We start from the raw sequence: 18,052 nt of genomic DNA, 5'->3' as shown, positions 1-18,052 counted from the left end.
CCTGCTAATCTGTGAGACCGAAATGATGAGCCATACTACTCTATTTCACTGTGCCTGCTTGTTTCATTTGTATAACATTTTATTCCATCATAGATGCTGCACTTACAGTTTCATATATGCATTGCAGCAGCAGACACAATAAAAGTAGCAATCAGCAGTGCTTAGTTTGTTGAATGGGTAAAAAATATGCCATTGTCCCAGTTCCACATATCCCCAATATTTGATTCTGCCAAATTCTGTACTCTCTGAAATCGAATGTTTAATCCAAAGATGAAAGTGAACAAGTTTGATGCAGTATTGCTAATATTGTTTATTACGCATCTTGCTGAATGAAGTGCATACCGTGTCCTTTCTGAAAGGTTTGCAGAAGTAATGCACGTACCAGTTTTCTAAAAACTTACATTGAGATTGTGCTCTCCTTCCTCTTGTACAAATTAGTAGAGCCCTTCGGATTCCTCCACAATATGCCTCTTGGAAAGGTGGTAACGACAGTATTATCAAATGATAGATTGGCACTCACTGTATACTGTAGATGTTGTGTTGCAGGCAGGGGGGGGGGGGGGGGGGGGGGCAAAAAAAAAAAAAAAAAAAAAAAAAAAAAAAAAAAAAAAAAAAAAAAAAAAACCACCTATTAAACACGTAAGTTTTTGGTGCAAACTCCCCCCCCCCCCCCTTTCCCACACACACACACACACACACACACACACACACCCACACACACACACACACACACAGACACACACACACACACGCGCGCGCGCGCAAATGCAGATCACACATACATGACCACTGTCTCTGGCTGCTAGGGCCAGACTGGGAGCAACTGCGCATCATGGGAGAAACAACGGGTCGTGTGTGTGTGTGTGTGTGTGTGTGTGTGTGTGTGTGTGTGTGTGTGTGTTTTGTCCACTTTGGAAGAAGACTTTCTGATCGAAAGCTTACGTGTTTAGTAGTCTTTTTGTTGTGCTTGTCTGTCACCTAACATCTCCTGTATACAGTAAATAGCAATGTATCTTTTTTATAATATGGTCATTATTCCAGCCTAGATTTTCTATTGTTTGTTTCCTTTTAAGACCTTATAAAGACAGTTACTGACAATGTCTTTTTTTCTTATTGGAGAAAAGTAAAACCATATGGGGGCCAGAATTAGATTGTAAATGAATATGGAATAGAGTATTTTTATTCTCCCTGTATGCAGTGTCACACTTCATTTCTGGCAGCACCTCCTTCTCAACACATGACTGTCCCCCACCACCTCACCATAGTCTTCAAGTTATATCCTATAGCACTTCTGGGTGGACAAATAGATGAAGGATGTAGTTTAAAACAGTATAACTAAACTTAAAAGTCAAACTGCCCTTTTATAGAGACTGCCATCATTATTTAAACATATTAAACAACATCAAAACAGTCAAAAGAATTTTTTTTCAAAAGAGCAGAAAATTGTAGTGAAATTCATGAAAGGATTGTTTTAAATTGTTATATCTTAAATCAATAAGTATGTCAGCATTTCCCAGGATTTTCTGGCTTAATTAAGACTAGGTCATGCCACCACAGTGGTCAGACAGTGGACTTGCCTTCGAGAGGACAACGGACCCGAGTCCCATCGGGCCACCAAAATTTGGGTTTTCCTTGATTTCCCTAAATGATTTAAGACAAATGCTGGGATGGTTCCTTTGAAAAAGATGACATTCAGCTGAGGAAGCTAATTTCTGTGGCAGGTCTGATGACACAGTGTTGGTGCAAGCACGAGTATTTCAGAGCACACCATTCATTGCACACTGTTAAACATAGGGCTCTGCTGTAGACAACCCCTGTATGTTCCCATGTTGACAACACTGTTGAATTACAATTTCTGTGGCTCAGGAGCATTGAGATTGGGCAGTGAATCAATAGAAATGTGTCATCTGGTTGAATCATTCGTGTTTCGCATTACACCTGCTTGACGGTTTTGTGCACATACACTGTCAACAGAGTGAATTGGTGCTTGAAAGGTAGACGTAGGCCAGTGGGAGCAATATTATGCTATGGAGGACATTCACCTGGTCTTCTGTGGGTCCTGTGGTAGTAACTGAAGGCTCCATAACAGCTTTGTTCTGTGTGAACATTATTGTGCACTGTCCGCACCCTGTCCCTAATGAAGGTGACATGTTTCAACAATATGACTTTCAGTGTCAAGAGGCCAGAATCAAATTCACCCCTTCTGAATCTGATGGAATACATCTGCGATGCTATCAGATACCAGTTCTGCACCCAGAAACCACTGATCTCCAATTTATGGGAATTACATGACCTGTGCTTAGACATGCGGTGCTGCATAATGCTGGGAACATACCTCACATAATGCTGGGAACATACTTGAAATTTGTTGAACTTGTCCCACACAAAATCACTGCTGTATTGTGTTCCAACAGTGGACAAACACATTATCAAACAGGAGGTCATAGTGTTTTGTCTCATCAGTTTATATATTCAATGCTTGAATGAAAGGTGTGCTCTTTTCCTTTTTTCTGCCATTGCGTGTATGCGTAAATAAGGATGTTCTACCATTTGGGCTTGTTTATATGAAGGCTGTCAGTGTTACCACCTGCACAGATACTAAATGCTCCTTTTGTGAAGACCTTTTATCTTGAGAACACTTTTAACTTTGTTTCACAAATGGCAGCACAGTTTCAAGAAAGCTTCATAATTTAATGTAATAGTTAAAATAATACCTTCAGCAAAAGATGTGTGCGTTGGAGTGGGGAAAAAGATTGGAGATGTATGTAGTTTAATTTTCGTAAATTGTTAAGAAGGTTAACAGCTTGGCATGCTAAGATAAATTCCCACATTCTCTAAAAAGAGAGAAAAAGATTAATTTAACAGAATCAGTGAGGTATACAAATATAACTACAGACTTGTAGAACCATTATTTTGTAGGTTAGATTAGATTAGATTCAGCTTTTGTTCCAAGACCCAAAACATGAGATGATTCTCATGGGTGAGTAACATGCCAGAAAGTATAACACAAAAAATATAAAACATTTGAATACCCTGATCATTTGTCAGGAGATTGTCAAACTAGGTGAATACAATACAAACTGGAACAGCTAATATTTTCAGAATTGATACGCTGTCAGACTGAAACATTGTTATGCACTATTAATAAATTTATCAAACAAAAAGTACATAATCTTGACTGTTATGACAAAGTGCTCTCAGAACTGAAATCTAACAGACATTCTTATTTAAGCTGGCCTAACAGCCACTGTTAAGATATTCATCTATAGAGTAGGATGAGTTGCCTATCGAAAAGTCTTTCAAACTCTGTTTAAACCAAGCTTTATCTGATACCAAGTTTTTAATGGTGTCTTTCTTCCACAGATAAATTGTGTTGTAATGCGAGATTTTAATGAAGATGAAGTGTGCAGTTTTGTGGAGTTAACAAAAGAGTAAAATGTTGATGTAAGATTTATCGAGTACATGCCTTTCAGCGGCAACAAATGGAATGATGGGAAGATGGTCTCATTTAGTGAAATGCTCCAAATAATTAGAAAGCAGTGGCCTGATTTTGATCCTCTTCCCAATGGGCCCAATGATACCTCAAAGGTACGTGCAGTATTACATATGAACATACATTGAAAATAATTTAATGTTTATGACTTACTACCAATCACAAGAATACTTCACATTTGCTGGTGGTATGAGAGATGGACTGGTTTAGTTACATATTTCTCATCCCATTCAGTAAGTCTGTCCTGGCCTGGGTTTCTCTGCAGCTTTTCTGCAACTCTCCCCATTTCCTAAACCTTGACAATCCTTTTCTTTCTTCCCTTTTCCTTCCCCTTCATTGTTTCTGCCAGAAGAAGAAGCCACTGGCTCCGAAAGCTTGCACATTTCCGTAACTTTAAGGGGAGTTAGAAGGGGAAAACATTCTTGTTCTTTTTTTCGGGTTTTTATCTGATTATAAAATTTGCAATTTTCCAAATAAAATGATATGTATATTACTTATAAACTTGCGTGGGAAGTATTTTATTTTATTTTCTAAAATATTATCTACACCAGTTGAAAATGTTAAAATTTTTACATGCATTACTTCAAGACCTAATAAAATCGGTAATTTTTTATATACAGCGTAGTCCATTGATCGTGACTGGGGCAAATATCTCACGAAGTAAGTGTCAAACGAAAAAACTACAAAGAACGAAATTTGTCTAGCTCGAAAGGGGAAACCAGCTGGCGCAATGGTTGGCCTGCTATAAGGCGCTGCCATAGATCAAACTGATATCAACTGTGTTTTTTAAAGTAGGAACCCCATTTTTTATTACATATTCGTATAATACATAAAGAAATATGAATGTTTTAGTTGGACCACTTTCTTCGCTTTGTGATAGATGGCGCTGTAATAGTCACAAACATATGTCTCATAATTTTAGACGAACAGTTGGTAACAGGTAGGTTTTTTAAATTAAAATACAGAATGTAGGTACATTTGAACATTTTATTTCGGTTGTTCCAATGTGATACATGTACCTTTGTGAACTTATCATTTCTAAGAACGCATGCTGTTACGGCGTGATTACCTGTAAATACCACATTAATGCAATAAATGCTCAAAATGATGTCTGTCAACCTCAATGCCTTTGGCAATACGTGTAATGACATTCCTCTCAACAGTGAGTAGTTCGCCTTCCGTAATGTTCGCACATGCATTGACAATGCACTGACGCATGTTGTCAGGCATTGTCGGTGGATCACGATAGCAAATATCCTTCAACTTTCCCCACAGAAAGAAATCCGGGGACGACAGATCCGGTGAATGTGCAAGCCATGGTATGGTGCTTTGATGACCAATCCACCTGTCATGAAATATGCTATTCAATAATGCTTCAACCGCACGCAAACTATGTGCCGGACATCCATCATGTTGGAAGTACATCGCCATTCTGTCATGCAGTGAAACATCTTGTAGTAACATTGGTAGAACATTACGCAGGAAATCAGCATACATTGCACCATTTAGATTGCCATCGATAAAATGGGGGCCAATTATCCTTCCTCCCTTAATGCCACACCATACATTAACCTGACAAGCTCGCTGCTGTTCCACTTGTCGCTGCCATCGTAGATTTTCCGTTGGCCAATAGTGCATATTATGGCGGTTTAGGTTACCGCTGTTGGTGAATGATGCTTCATCGCTAAATAGAACGCATGCAAAAAATCTTTCATCGTCCCGTAATTTCTCTTGTGCCCTGTGGCAGAACTGTACATGACGTTCAAAGTCATCGCCATGCAATTCCTGGTGCATAGAAATATGGTACGGGTGCAATCGATGTTGATGTAGCATTCTCAACACCGACGTTTTTGAGATTCCCAATTCTCTCGCAATTTGTTTGCTACTGATGTGTGGATTGGCTGCCCCAGCAGCTAAAACACCTACTAGGGCATCATCATCTTTTGTTGCAGGTCGTGGTTGGTGTTTCACATGTGGCTGGACACTTCCTGTTTCCTTAAATAATGTAACTATCGGGCAAATGGTCTGGACACTTCGATGATGTCGTCCAGGATACCGAGCAGCATACATAGCACACGCCCCTTGCGCATTTTGATCACAATAGCCATACATCAACACGATATCGACCTTTTCCGCAATTGGTAAACGGTCCATTTTAACACGGGTAATGTATCATGAAGCAAATACCGTCCGCACTGGCGGAATGTTATGTGATACCACATACTTACATGTTTGTGACTATTACAGCAGCTGGCCGGAGTGGCCGAGCGGTGCTAGGCGCTACAGTCTGGAAACGCGCGACCGCTACGGTCGCAGGTTCGAATCCTGCCTCGGGCATGGATGTGTGTGATGTCCTTAGGTTAGTTAGGTTTAAGTAGTTCTAAGTTCTAGGGGACTGATGACCTCAGAAGTTAAGTCCCATAGTGCTCAGAGCCATTTGAACCATTTTTGACTATTACAGCCCCATCTATCACAAAGCGAAAAAAGTGGTCCAGCTAAAACATTCATATTTCTTTACGTACTACATGAATATGTAATAAAAAAATGGGGGTTCCTATTTTTAAAAAATGCAGTTGATATGAGTTTGACCTATGGCAGTGCCATCTAGCAGGCCAACCATAGCGCCATCTGGTTTCTCCCTTCAAGCTAGACGAATTTCGTTCTTTGTAGTTTTTTCATTTGATGCTTATTTCGTGAGATATTTGGCCCGGTCACTATCAATGGACCACCCTGTAGAAAGCTGTGGATTGCTGTGTTATGAAGGTTAAATTATGTGTTTGTATTGGTAGCAGTGTCAAAAATAGTATCGTATCTTTTCATAGTATAAACATGCTTTGTATATCGAAGTGCTAACGTTTTTCCGAGGAAAAGTGACGAATAGACTGGTAAATCTCTCAAAAAGTATGACTCCAAAATGAAGTGTTTTTAAGAAATGTGGGTTTCATGGGAATAAATTTTTGAATAAAGAGAAACATTGTGTTCAGCATGTGGTGTGTGAAGTTACAGACAATGAAATACTGGCAAACTCATGAGTATCTAGCGAAACACCCATTAGTGCTTCGAAGATTAAAATGAAACATAGTGATAACACAGTTATCTCAAAACAAAACTCATGTAAACGGTAGGTTAAGTTATATTCTGATACATTTACACATCCTAATAGGGATGTTATGTGAATGTGTGTGCTGTATGTATGTGGAGGGCCAGTTAGTTTACATGAAGACATTGAGGTATCAAATGGACAAGCCAGGAAACTTATCATTAATTCTGCCAGTTGTAAATATACTCATTCATTTTGGAATTCTGATAAGTGTAAAGATAATTATTTTGAAATAAATGTTAGGTGGTTTTATGGATTGAGAGCTATTGGCAAAGGACACACTGCAGCAGAAACAATGTGTGTCATGATGTATATGCCACGCCCACTTTGTAAAATGGACAAGTATGCAGGATTTATTGGAGCTGCTGTGAAATCTGCTGCATGTGAGTCAATTAAGGGTGCTGCAAATGAAGCTGCTGAAATAAACGATGGTATGATTGACATATCAGTAGCTTTTGGGGCACTTGGTAGAAGCGCAGCTGCAGTTCTAAGAATTCTGTTGCTACAGTGACCAGTGTGGATACTGGAAAGCTAATAGATTTCCAGATTTTAACCAAACATTGTTATAAGTATAAATCAGGGAATGAAGAAGGGCATATCTGTGACAGAAATTATGAAGGACAACTAGTCGTACGGAGGCCTGTGCAGCTGTTGAAATTTATAATCGATCTGTAAACTAAAGGCGAGTGTGTTACACTAAGTTCTTAGGTTAGGCAGACTCAAATGCATATAACAGTGTAGTAGCCACTCAGCCTTATGGTGAGAAGCTTATCACAGAAATGGAATGTGTTGGTCATGTCCAGAAGAGGATGGGTACCAGATTGAGGAAGTTGAAACAAAGTTTGAGAGACAAGAAACTTTCAGGTGGTAAGACCATAAGAAGCAGGCTGACAGACAAAATGATTGATGAACTACAACAGTATTATGAGATTGCCATTAGAAATAATACTGAGGATTTGTTGAAAATGAAGCAGGCAGTATGGGCTACCTTCTTCCAGAGACTGTCAGCTGATGATAAACCAGTACACCATCTTTGCCCTCCTGGATCTGGTTCATGGTACAATTACCGCAATGCCCAGTACTCAAACAGGTCATACAGCCATAAACATTCCATCCCAGCAGCAGTTGTGGATATCATAAAACCTGTTTACAGAGACCTGGCAATCCTGAATTGTTGAAGAAGTGTCTGCATTGTCAGACTCAAAATCCCAATGAGTCGTTCAATAATCTTATAGTGTCAGTGTCATCGTAACTGCCATCTGCGTCACATCTGCTGTGCAGCGAGCTACGCTAGTTTAAGTGTTAACTCTATTTTTCTTACTTGTCACTTCTTCTCCCGTGTGTTTTTGCTTTTAGGAAGCTTTAATTGTCGAGTGCTAGTAATAGTGTTCCATAAATTTTGTGTTTGTTTTGAATACAGTCAGAGAGAGTCTGTTTAGTCAGCCATAGTGCCAGTAGTGCTAGTGTTTGTTTTGAATACAGTCCAGAGACAGGTAGTGCTATTTTCATTGTTTTCTACAGGAAGTGTCTAGTAACCACAGTTTAGTCAACTATCAGCCGCCTTTAGTGAATTAGCAGTCCAGTTATAAGTTGATTAACTCTCTACAGTAAATTGATTTCTTAGTATGGATAGGATGTGTGACTGCTGTGTACGGACACAGGAGGAGCTGGCCACTGTTCGCGAACAGCTGAACGTGTTGATGGGCGCGATTAGCCGTCTTCAGGCTGTAGCCTTGGAGTGTAGCGGCAGTGGGGAGTCTGGTGCGTTGCATGGTACACCCCAGGTGTTACATGCTTCACCCACTGACCCTTCTGTCGACACATCTTTGCGGGTACCGGGCGCGGTTGGGCCACCCTCTTCCCAAGGGGAGTGGCAGGTTCAGCGGCATTCGCGGCGCACGAGGCGGAGGGTCAGTGTGGAGGCTGGCCGTGTGGCATCGTCCGTTCTGCCTGTGAGTGGACATGTGGCCACTCCTTCAGCAAGCAGGCACATGGGGGGGGAGGGGTTTATTAGTTATTGGGAGCTCCAACGTTAGGCGGGTGATGGAGCCCCTTAGGGAAATAGCGGAAAGGTCGGGGAAGAAGGTCGGTGTTCACTCTGTCTGCTTGCCGGGGGTCTCATCCGAGATGTGGAGGAGGCCGTGCCGGCAGTGATAGAGAGCACTGGGTGCACCCGACTGCAAATTGTTGCTCATGTCGGCACCAATGACTCCTGCCGTCTGAGTTCAGAGGTCATCCTCAGTTCGTACAGGCGGTTAGCGGAGTTGGTGAAGGCGGAAAGTCTCGCGGGGTGGAATCTGAGCTAGCTATTTGTAGTATCGTTCCCAGAACCGATAGTGGTCCTCTGGTTTGGAACCGAGTGGAAGGCTTAAACCAGGGGCTCAAACGATTCTGTGGAGATCTGGGGTGCAAATTTCTCGACCTCCGCTATCGGGTGGAGAAAAGTAGGGTCCCCCTGAATAGGTCACGCGTGCACTACATGCAGGAAGCGGCTACAAGGGTAGCGTAGTATGTGTGGAGTGCACATGTGGGTTTTTTAGGTTAGAGAATTCCCTCCCTAGGCCCGACAAGACACCTCCTGAGATGCGACAAGGTAGAAATAGACAAAATGCAACAGGGAATAACAATATTAATGTGCTAATAGTAAACTGCAGGAGCATCTATAGAAATGTCTCAGAACTGCTCTGATTAATAAACGGTCACAATGCCCACATAGTACTAGGGACAGAAAGTTGTCTGAAACCAGATGTAAACAGTAATAAATTCTAAACTCAGATTGGAATGTATACCGCAGAGACAGGCTGGACAGTGAAGGGGGAGGCATGTTTAAAGCGATAAGAAGTGCAATAGTATCGAAGGAAATTGACGGAGATCCGAAATGTGAAATAATTTGGGTGAAGGTCACGGTTAAAGCAGGCTCAGACATGGTAATTGGATGTCTCTATAGGCCCCCTGGCTCAGCAGCTGTTGTGGCTGAGCACCTGAAGGATAATTTGGAAAATTTTTCGAGTAGATTTGCCCACCATGTTATAGTTATGGGTGGAGATTTTAATTTGCCGGATATAGACTGGGAGACTCAAACTTTCATAACGGATGGCAGGGGCAAAGAATCCAGTGAAATTTTTTAAGAGCTTCATCCGAAAACTACCTTGAGCAGTTAAACAGAGAACCGACTCGTGGCGATAACATATTAGACCTTCTAGTGACAAACAGACCTGAACTATTTGAAACAGTTAACGCAGAACAGGGAATCAGCGATCATAAAGTGGTTACTGCATCGATGATTTCAGCCGTAAATAGAAATATTAAAAAAGGTACGAAGATTTTTCTGGTTAGCAAAAGTGACAAAAATCAGATTTCAGAGTACCTGATGGCTCAACACAAAAGTTTTGTTTTAAGTACAGATAGTGTTGAGGATCAGTGGACAAAGTTCAAAACCATCGTACAATATGCATTAGATGAGTATGTGCCAAGCAAGATCGTAAGAGATGAAAAAGAGCCAGCGTGGTACAACAACCAAGTTAGAAAACTGCTGCGGAAGCAAAGGGAACTTCACAGCAAACATAAACATAGCCAACACCTTGCAGACAAACAAAAATTACGCGAAGCGAAATGTAATGTGAGGAGGGCCATGCGAGAGGCGTTAAATGAATTCGAAAGTAAAGTTCTATGTACTGACTTGGCAGAAAATCCTAAGAAATTTTGCTCTTATGTCAAAGCGGTAGGTGGATCAAAACAAAATGTCCAGACACTCTGTGACCAAAAAGGTACTGAAACAGAGGATGATGGACTAAAGGCCGAAATACTAAATGTCTTTTTCCAAAGCTGTTTCACAGAGGAAGACTGCACTGTAGTTCCTTCTCTAGATTGTCACACAGATGACAAAATGGTAGATATTGAAATAGATGACAGAGGGATAAAGAAACAATTAAAATCACTCAAAAGAGGAAAGGCCACTGGACCTGATGGGATACCAGTTCAGTTTTACACAGAGTATGCGAAGGAACTTGTCCCCCTTCTTGCAGCAGTGTACTGTAGGTTTCTACAAGAGCATAGTGTTCCAAAGAATTGGAAAAGGGCACAGGTCATCCCCATTTTCAAGAAGGGACGTCGAACAGAAGTGCAGAACTATAGACCTATATCTCTAACGTCGATCAGTTGTAGAATTTTAGAACATGTATTATGTTCGAGTATTATGACTTTTCTGTAAACTAGAAATCTACTCTGTAGGAATCAGCATGGGTTTCGAAAAAGATGATCGTGTGAAACCCAGCTCGCGCTATTCGTCCACGAGACTCAGAGGGCCATAGACACGGGTTCCCATAGATGCTGTGTTTCTTGACATCCGCAAGGCGTTCGATACAGTTCCCCGCAATCGTTTAATGAACAAAGTAAGACCATATGGACTATCAGACCAATTATGTGATTGGATTGAAGAGTTGCTAGATAACAGAACGCAGCATGTCATTCTCAATGGAGAGAAGTCTTCCGAAGTAAGAGTGATTTCAGGTGTGCTGCAGGGGCGTGTCGTAGGACCGTTCCTATTCACAATGTACGTAAATGACCTTGTGAATGACATCGGAAGTTCACTGAGGCTTTTTGCGGATGATGCTGTGGTATATCGAGAGGTTGCAACAATGGAAAATTGTACTGAAATGCAGGATAATCTGCAGCGAATTGATGCATGGTGCAGGGAATGGCAATTGAATCTCAATGTAGACAAGTGTAATGTGCTGCGAATACATAGAAAGAAAGATCCCATATCATTTAGCTACAATATAGCAGGTCAGCAATTGGAAGCAGTTAATTCCATAAATTATCTGGGAGTATGCATTAGGAGTGATTTAAAATGGAATGATCATATAAAGTTGATCGTCGGTAAATCAGGTGCCAGACTGAGATTCGTTGGAAGAATCCTAAGGAAATGCAATCCGAACACAAAGGAATTAGGTTACAGTACGCTTGTTCGCCCACTGTTTGAATACTGCTCAGCAGTGTGGGATCCGTACCAGATAGGGTTGATAGAAGACATAGAGAAGATCCAACAGAGAGCAGCATGCTTCGTTATAGGATCATTTAGTAATCGCGAAAGCGTTACAGAGATGTTAGATAAACTCCAGTGGAAGACTCTGCAGAAGAGACGCTCAGTAGCTCGGTACGGACTTTTGCTGAAGTTTCGAGAACATACCTTCACCGAGGAGTCAAGCAGTATATTGCTCCCTCCTATGTATATCCCGCGAAGAGACCATGAGGATAAAATGAGAGAGATTAGAGCCCGCACAGAGGCATACCGACAATCCTTCTTTCCACAAACAATACGAGACTGGAATAGAAGGGAGAACCAATAGAGGTACTCAAGGTACCCTACACCGTCAGGTGGCTTGAGTAGTATGGATGTAGATGTCGACCAAAAAATGTTTTTCTTGTAATGAAGACACTAAAGTGGGGGTCAGTCATGCTGTTATTGCTTTTAATGATGGCAGCATTGGTAGCGTGAAAGTGCTACAACATATGGGAATTAATTCTGGAGCAAACTGCATCAGAGAATTTGAATGGATGGACAAGGTTTGTACTGGTAAAGCAGAGTATGCAGCACAGTTGACCACTACGGAGTCCAGAAAGAATGAAACCAAGAAAAAACTTAAAAAAGATCAAGAGGATGATATACAGTATGGTGCAGGGTGCTTCTGAGTGACTAAAAATAAAATGTTAAGCATATATTAAGTAACAGTCTATTAAAACTTTAAAAACTCTTCCTGAAAATTTACATTTTCTCTTGCATTTTTCCCTAAATCTCAGAAACTACTTCGAGTAGCGAATTCAAATTTTCAGGGAGTAATAATATATGTATCCTGAGTCTTCCGAACTAAAAGAAGAACATAATGTTATGTATAAATAAAATTATTTAGAATAACATACAAAAAAGTACACAAAATTTTAACTGTGTAATTAAAAAATTGTATTTCCAAAAGCAATGGCTGAAATGCAATTATTGTAAGACTCAGAACATATAGTTTAATGTGCTGTAAAAGTTTCTTGTCAATGGCTACAGTTGTTCCTGAAATACGGGGAAGTTAAGTCACTAAATTTAACATTGTCAGGATAGGGCGTTCAAACTCCCCTTAATGCACGTTTTCTCCTTCCTCCACTTGGTGAGCAACACATTTATAGTATTTTCACAACAGCAGTAGCTATTTTCTTACAATTTCTTTTTGCAGGCATCCCATGTCCCGGGCTTGAAGGGACATGTGGGATTTATTACCTCAATGAGTGAACACTTCTGTGGCACGTGCAACCGTTTACGGATAACAGCTGATGGCAATTTGAAGGTGTGTCTCTTTGGGAATTCAGAGATATCTCTCAGGTGAGTGATGAAACATAGAATAATCGTGTCCAAGTGAAAATTCATGTGAGGAAACCATAAAATTACTAGAAGACTGACAGACTGATCAGTATTTTACCTTCAGGAGGTGAAATTCCAAAACTTCTTATAGACACATTTGTTCCTCTTGTCCTCACATTAGTCGTGGAGTCCGAGTGACCTTTCAGACCTTCAGAAACTTATCCCTCTTTCCTCTCTCATGAAGGAACTGATAGTTCCAAATGCTGAGTATAGAATAATACTTTCAAACTGTTTGCCATGCACATTAGGTATGTGGTTGGTATATGGAAGAGATAAACTGCAGTTAAATCCAGCAGGTATGAAATGAGTAATCTTTTCTTGAAGTTTTCAGCTTGCACCCTCCTCCCTCCAAGACATACAAACCAGATACCTCTAGCTAAATAATTTGTGAGTATATATAATTTGCCTCTGTCAACATCATGTTACACTAACCTATTTGTGAGATTAAATTAAAGGAAAGTAATCAGGACTGGAAATTATGTAAAAACATTTTTAGCTATGTCCCTAGGTTGTAATAAAGTTAACACAGTATTTCTGTCCATGTGATGGTAACTATGATTCGCCAACCACCGTTGCCGAGCGGTTCTAGACGCTTCAGTCCAGAATCGCGCGACTGCTACGGTCGCAGGTTTGAATCCTGCCTTGGCTCAGATGTTAAGTCCCATAGTGCCCAGAGCCATTTGAACTGTGATTCATGATTATCAGAGTCTATATGTTCCAAATAAAAATTGGAACTTCATGTGTATAAATGTACAAATTATTAGACAATGGGACCAACAACTGACACTTCTAAATTGATGACTAGACTAAGAGATTAATAATAGGAAAAAAACTGCAAGTTACTTGGCGATAAGTTTGTTTCAGGACATGGTAAGGGGGGTGAGGGGTGGAAAGAATCAGCTCTCTCTATGTGAGCATAACAGAAATCCTTTATCAACCGAAGGTAAAATAAGGTATAAAAATATAGGGTCAAACACTTAATTTAAGTATCTTAGAAACCAAATGACTAATGAAATTGGAAGCTAAGAAAAGTAAGTTCGTAGTAAGTAGGGTGAAACACAGGGGGCTGCAACATATTGCCATTGTTGTTTGACTTGTCTATCAAAGAAAAAAGAAATGGATCAAAACAAAATAAAAGTGAGAATGGAAATGTATCAGAAGCAGATAGGAATAAGCAAGGAGCATATTCTTTAATAAATAAAAAAAAAAAAACTGACATGTGAGGCAGATGTTCCTACAATTTTATGTTCAAAGCACAGCAGTCTGTGAAAGCAAAATATTTATGACATTGAAAAAAGAAAATCAGTGAGTGAAAAGTGTGTGTAGGTGAATTGTGGTGAAAGACTGGATATTGGAACTTCTGTTAGGCTGCCCAGTATTAGTTAACTTGGTGGTAAAGGAGCAAGTTTGCAAGGGCAGATAACTGTTTGACTACGTAAAATAGAGTGGGAGTATGGAAAAGCTAGTCCAAGATAGGATGAAAAAGATAACAGCAACTTAAAAAATGAATTGATAAGTTACCATGAACCCCATTCCAATCTAGTGAATGCAGTGGTTGACAATATCTTGTGACATTCGCCTATAAGGCTCAAACAATAATTGCTAAATAAAAATACAAAATGTTGACAAGACTGTATCTAAGCTGTCACTCTCTTTTGAAACAAGGGTGTTTAAACCAACAAACACGCAGGAAAGCAGGGACAACTCGCACACTAGAGAAGGATGGGCAGTATCATTGAAGGAGTGAGGAGTGAGCATAAACTGTGTGGAATATGTGTGGTGCAAGTAATGACAGTTAAAAAAAGAGAGAGAGAGAGAGAGAGAGAGAGAGAAGAGGAAAAATGTTGATCTGGAAACAAGGGAATAAAAATTTGCCACGTGAAGAGACAACATGGTACTGTGCTGATGAGTGTGTACAAGTGGTGATATACAATATACATTGATAAAGGAACTCTGCATTGGGCCCAGAAGACCACGCAATGCTCTTCGAGAGATGTCCTCTACTATATATCTATGGAGAGTTAGGGGGTCAGTATACAACTCTCCAGGCTGTTATCAACTTCCAGAAGTTGAAGACACTACTTCTCACTTGAGTAGCTCCTCAGCTGGAACTACAAGCAGAGTGTGCCCTATTCCAGTCTGTCCACCGAGCAGAATTTCCCGGCTCTACAAGGAATTGAACCTGATCCCTTTCTATGGCACGCCTGTGGCATACTGACTGCATAACTGTGGCAAGAGTCATGATATACACTTGTGAACAATTGAGTTATAACTATTCTGTTTATTGGGGAGAGAGTATGTATATTGCCACCGTGAATGAAATAGTTTAGTGTATCGTAACTGGAATGTATTCAGACCTCGTACTTGTGTGAGAGCGCAGTGTCTTAGACACTTGTAGTGTTTGTCTTAGCATGAACTAACCGGTGAGCCTTACTTTCTAGTATTTTTAATTATATATCATTACTGGTGCCTCTGGCACTTTTGTGTTGCAATAGCTTGCAATAGCAAACATTGAGTCAACCATGGTTTTTGGATTAGAAGTAGAAGTCAGCTGGGTTGACATTGGGAATAGAGTGATGGGAAGTGGACAATAAGCAGTTATATTGAAGGGTGCATTATTCGATATGTTAAGGTTAATTACAAAACGTGGATTGGAGAATTTTTCACGTTGAGCAGAAGTAAGTTTACAGGACCAGATGTCAAATTACACATGATCAGTGTGAATCCCTATAGTCAGCATGAACACTGGCACACAGAATAATTTATAGGTAGCCTTGCTGTGAATAAAAAATCAGATTTGTGCTGAACTGCCATGAACAAACTGTCACTTCTCTGGAATAAATAGACTCTGATTTGTTAATTACATCTGTGTAAATGAAGAATATAGGAAAACATAGATTGCTGCTTACTGTAAAGGAGACATGTTACATTGTAGACAGGCACAATTAAAAAGGCACTTACACAAAGCTTTCGGCCACAGCCTTCATCAGCAAAAGAGATACAGAGAAACACACACATTCATACACACAGGCAAGCACATGTCACACACATATGACTGCCAACTCCAGCAGCTTGCCCCTAGCTGCTGGACTTGGCAGTTTTTTTTTCTCTGTGTGTGCGTGTGTGCGTGCGTGCGCGCGCAGTGTGCTTGCTTGTGTGTTGTGCCTGTGTGCAACTTTGTTTTCTTTACGGTAAATAGTGATCTATCTTTCCCTGCACTGTTGATATTCCTACCTGGAATTTACATTGTTTAATCAGTGTAAATAAGGACACAGTTACATATATTCTGTCACTTGAAGACTAATACATGAAGTAAGTGGACATTATTTTTTATTGCAGAGGATCTTTGTAACCACTAATTATTAATTTTGTGTTCCAGTTAATTAGACATGCTTTCATCCTTTCCTGGATGTGCTCTTTTTGTTAAATCTTCCTTCAGAAGATCTGATTTAGCAAATGACTCACCAACTCAGTGACAGTCAATAAACAGTAACCATTGATGCCACTGGGAACTGTCACCTCGTTGTGGGATACAAAGATGCAATCTACACACTGCTCGTGACAGTTACAAAGATTAGCATTGGTTCGGAACAGCACCAGGGGATGCTCGAAGCATGCAGGAAGGTCGTCTGTCTGATGATTTGCGGTACATATTGCCAAGGTGGCAGGGTGAAAAATAAGGAGTGATCAAAAAACTTCCATTTGAAGGCTGCATAGTTCAGATCAGTATGCCACACACACACACACACACACACACACACACACACACACACACACACACACACACACACACACACATATCCATCCGCACATATACCCTGCTTGTGTCTGTATATGTGCGGATGAATATATGTGTGTGTGAGTGTGTGTGTGTGTGTGTGCGCGCGTGAGTGTACACCTGTCCTTTTTCCCCCCTAAGGTAAGTCTTTCCACTCCCAGGGTTGGAATGACTCCTTACCCTCTCCCTTAAAACCCACATCCTTTCGTCTTTCCCTCTCCTTCCCTCTTTCCTGATGAAGCAACTGTGGGTTGCGAAAGCTTGAATTTTGTGTGTGTGTTTGTTTGTGTGTCTATCAACATACCAACGGTTTCATTTGGTAAGTTACATCATCTTTGCTTTTAGATATATTTTTCCCATTTGGAATGTTTCCCTCTATTATATTATATATCAGTGCATTCCTCTCCCACAACTATCCTGCAGACCTTGTCCACAAACAGATCTCCCAAGCAATACATTCCTCCCCACCCAACAACAATGTTACTACCCCCAGACCACACAGAAGCATCCCCCTTTTCACCCAATATTATCCTGGCCTCGAATAAGTCAACTAATTACTCTGCCACGGATATGAATTTCTCAAGTCAAGCCCTGAAGTGAGATCATCCCTTGACAATATTCTCCCCACACCACCCAGAGTTGCCTTTTGCCGACCCCCTAACCTCCGTAACATCCTTGTCAAACCCTACAATATTCCCAGACCACCTTCTCTACCCAGCGGTTCCTACCCCTGTAACCGACCCCGATGCAAAACCTGCCCCATGCATCCCCCCACAACCAACTACTCCTGCCCCGCTACTGGTATAACATACACAACTCAAGGCAGGGCCACATGTGAGACAACATGTCATTTATCAGCTGACATGCCTGCACTGCACAGCCTTTTACATTGGTATGACGACAACTAAACTGGCTGAGCGCATGAATGGACACAGACGAACTGTCTGCCAAGGAGATGTCCAATACCCAGTAGCGGAGCATATCCTCCAGCATAATTCTAGGGACCTAGGAACCTGCTACACCATATGTGCCATTTGGCTTCTCCCACCCAACACCAGTACCTCGGAACTGCGGAGATGGGAACTTGCACTCCAACACATCCTTTCATCCCGCCATCCCCCTAGACTGAACCTATGTTAACCAACCTCACTCCCATTTACTATTTAGTCTTCTCCTCTTTCCCTTTCCTCTTTAGCCATTCATGCATCTTTTCATCCAACATAGTTGCGTTTATCTTTATACTATGTACCTCTTTACTTCTGTATTCATCCTCCTTGG

General features: G+C 40.8%; 1 pseudogene; it reads left to right on the top strand.

Annotated features, from left to right (window-relative positions):
- LOC124799378 overlaps positions 1-18,052 on the top strand; it is a 72,886-nt pseudogene that overhangs the window by 26,017 nt on the left and 28,817 nt on the right.

Source organism: Schistocerca piceifrons, chromosome 1 (genome assembly GCF_021461385.2).
Source record: "Schistocerca piceifrons isolate TAMUIC-IGC-003096 chromosome 1, iqSchPice1.1, whole genome shotgun sequence".
In the NCBI taxonomy this organism is placed as follows: Eukaryota; Metazoa; Arthropoda; class Insecta; order Orthoptera; family Acrididae; genus Schistocerca; species Schistocerca piceifrons.
This window is presented reverse-complemented; position numbering and strand designations above follow the sequence as displayed.